The sequence below is a fragment of the Zea mays genome, chromosome 5 (genome assembly GCF_902167145.1).
Source record: "Zea mays cultivar B73 chromosome 5, Zm-B73-REFERENCE-NAM-5.0, whole genome shotgun sequence".
Classification (NCBI taxonomy): domain Eukaryota; kingdom Viridiplantae; phylum Streptophyta; class Magnoliopsida; order Poales; family Poaceae; genus Zea; species Zea mays.
The window spans coordinates 145,316,527-145,319,674 of record NC_050100.1 but is presented as its reverse complement, the minus strand read 5'-3'; the positions used below and the strand labels follow the sequence as shown (position 1 = coordinate 145,319,674).

General features: G+C 53.6%; 1 pseudogene; it reads right to left on the bottom strand.

The window, feature by feature from the left end:
* Positions 1-729: 729 nt before the first annotated feature.
* On the bottom strand, positions 730-1,876 carry LOC103628516 (uncharacterized; annotated as a pseudogene).
* Between the last annotated feature and the right edge of the window lie 1,272 nt (positions 1,877-3,148).

The window sequence follows — 3,148 nt, the reverse complement described above, 5'->3', positions numbered from 1 at the left end:
GTGGGAGAGAGGGTGAGGAAGTTACTGCGCGGGAAACAAAAATGAGATAGAGAGAGGGAGGGGCGCGCATGGGAGGAGGTGGGGCGCCAGGGGCACGCGCTAGGGGCTGGGCCAAAACCCCACTGCACGCATGACCACTAATCGGAATCAAATCGCGAATCGAAAACCAAAATGAAACGGACGCGCGATCAGCCACAACATCAGACAAATAAATATGCTTCGGCATGATGCAACACCCATGTCAACTTAGGTTTTTGTTTACACGTGATACGGACACCGGTCACTATACTGCTTTGAAAATTGGAATAAGGAGCGAAGCGGGAAGAGAAAAGAGAGTAACGCCTAAATTTGGTGAGTATCAGAGAAGAAAAATTATACCCCTCAATTTCAGGGCGTTACAGGTTCCCTACAGAACCGCCAACGTCGAGTTTTGAGGCCCAAACTCAGCAAAACCCGCCATCCGTAGGGCTGGGTGGTTTTGAGGCCCAAACCACCAAACCTATCGTGAGCACCGCACCTCGTGCACGTCCTCCACGATCAGACACGTGTCCCACTAGTCCTCGACCACGCCGGCAACACGGTCCACTCCACCACGTCCTCGCGCAAGTGCGTGTCCCAGGTGTCAGCCACCACGGCTGGTCACCTGGCTGCTCTGATGCGTCAGTCAAGACCCAGCACTCGCCCTTCACCGCTCTTGGTCCATCAGCATGAGCCCGCATGACCTTCACCTCAACCATCGATCATCGCCCTATGCTCCACACCTGCACACCACAAGTCGACTGACATTGTTGCACAAGCATAATGTCACACTCTGGTCAGTCCACTGACTACCCCAGAGTGCTACCCATTGGCAATCACTCATCATCAACCCAAACCACATGGGACAAGTCAACCTTGTGTTCGCAATCGCCTCCTAGATCCCCCAGCAGAAATACATACAGGTCATGTTCTAGATTTGTTGAAGAGGTCTTGCTTGGCACTTTTGTGTCTTTTGGTTCTACAGTTGTAGATGCTTTCTGGAAATCCTTTTTGTCTTCCTCTGCTTTCACTTTCAGCGCCTCGAAGTATTTCTTCTCAAACGGAGCAAACTAATAAAAAATATACCCACCAGAATTTGCGCTCTATCATGTATCTTGGGCATAGCTCATATCTGAACTTTGATATTTCCTTAACTACCGAGAGGACAAGTGTGTTGTGTCTGGCCTACCTATCGTTGACATCCTAAAGCACATTCGACATAGTTGGCACATCAGACACCTCAGGCTCATCTTGCATTAGGAAATTGCGGGAATGTGCTTATGGTCATGCTCTTGACAAACTCACGGAGGTCGTCGGTGATGCCATAGAGCTCAAGCTTGGTCGCTTTAGGCACCAACAAAGTAGCGATGGGGATGGGCGAGATCGAAGGCACAGGGAGGTCGGAGGCGAGGTGCTTGATTCGGTCGAAAAGCTCGCCGCATGAGCAGAGCTCTAGGACCAGGTGCACGCCGCGTGCGTCCTCGTACACGTCATGTAGCGCGATGACGTTGGGGTGCGGCTCCTCCACGTCTTCCATGTAGGCTACGTCGACGCCTAGCTCCAGGGAAACGCCAGCTGCCCGCTCTGTAGGGCCAGGGCGAACGTCGACGTCGCTCGCTACTGCAGCCTGCTTCCGCCGCCCGAGGAGGTGGTGGCGGCCATCCAGGTCGTCGTTGTCTAGCACATCGAAGATAGGTCCGTCGTTGCGTGTGTGGTGCCCGTCGCTGCTTGAGAAGACGTTCAAGCATTTCACCAAACATTTGGGAGGTGTACCTTTGATGCTAGCAGTGAAGAGGTGGTCGACGACGAGGTCCGCGATGATGTGCTTAGGGAAGTTGGGGCCACGGTTGCCCATCATGGTCTCTGTATCAAAGAGCGAGGAGAACCCCTCAAGCGCGTCGGTGGTGCTGGAGAAGACATCATCGGTGGCATGGCGATGAGCTCACCGACGTGGTGGTTGTCGAGCACCTCGTCGGGGTCAATGGAGGTGACGTTGCTGGATACCGTCCGTTCGAGCACTGCCCAATGGTGATCCTGAGCATCAAGGAGATCGCAAATCTGTTGAAGCAAGCAGGTTTGAGTCGCCAACGCCTATGACTGCGCCTCCATCGCCCCCGCCAGACTGGAATCGTTGGCACCCGTCATGGTCGCACGGCTCGACGGAAGGTAGGTAGCGTAGCGAGTTTGCCTAGAGATCAATAGTCTTTGATACCAATTGTTAGCAACCCTTGGTACGCTGATGGATGTAGGAACGGAGGAGAGAGATCGGAGGTAGCAAGAGGAAGCAGACTATCGGAAGAGAAGAAGACTACTAAGAGGAGAGAATGGCGACGAGAGGAAATGTATTGATTGTCATCGCTCATAGTTCCTGACTCCTGTTACAATGTGTTTATATCGCCACCATTATAGCCCAGCCCAGAAGGCAGTTACATGGCCCATTCTGGCTCAACACACGCATGTTGTTGCGCCTCTATCAACGTGGTCGTGCTTCGATATCATCCAGCTCCTGCTTCTTCATTGTGGCAGTTGTCTTCCTCTACTTGATCTCAATCGTCTCCTGACATTCTCTCCCCCTCCCAGTGCATCGTGCGCCTGTCTCTCTCTCGTCCCACTGCTGCTACACCATAAATGGTGGTCGCCTTCTCTCCCCACCATAGATGTCATGGCTTCCTCCTTCTCCCTATAAAATGCGTGCCCCCGACCTTGCCGAGTCCATTTCGTGTCTCCCCATCCCTCCTCCGTTCCTCTACTCTGCTATTCCCGCAGTGCGCTCGTGCCCCTAGTTGTCACTCGCACACCTATTGCCCACACCGTCTTCACGTTCGCCTCCTCGCCATCACCAACACAGTTCGCCGGAGTTTGCCTCGAGCACCACCGATCTGTCGCCAAAGCTCATGCTCCCTATTGTTGTACGTTGAACGCATGTTCGTGTCGTCGTCATGATACTCGCCTTGCGCCAACACACCATGTCGTCGTTCGCCGTTAGGACGCTCGATTGCGCCCTCACTAGAGCTCCTCTATTTGTCGACACCGTACCGATCCGTCGTTGTCTTCCCCTTCTCCGCAACACCGACGCCCAACTCCCTGACATAGGTAGAAGAAGACTTCTAATTTTGCGAGCTACCCCTCG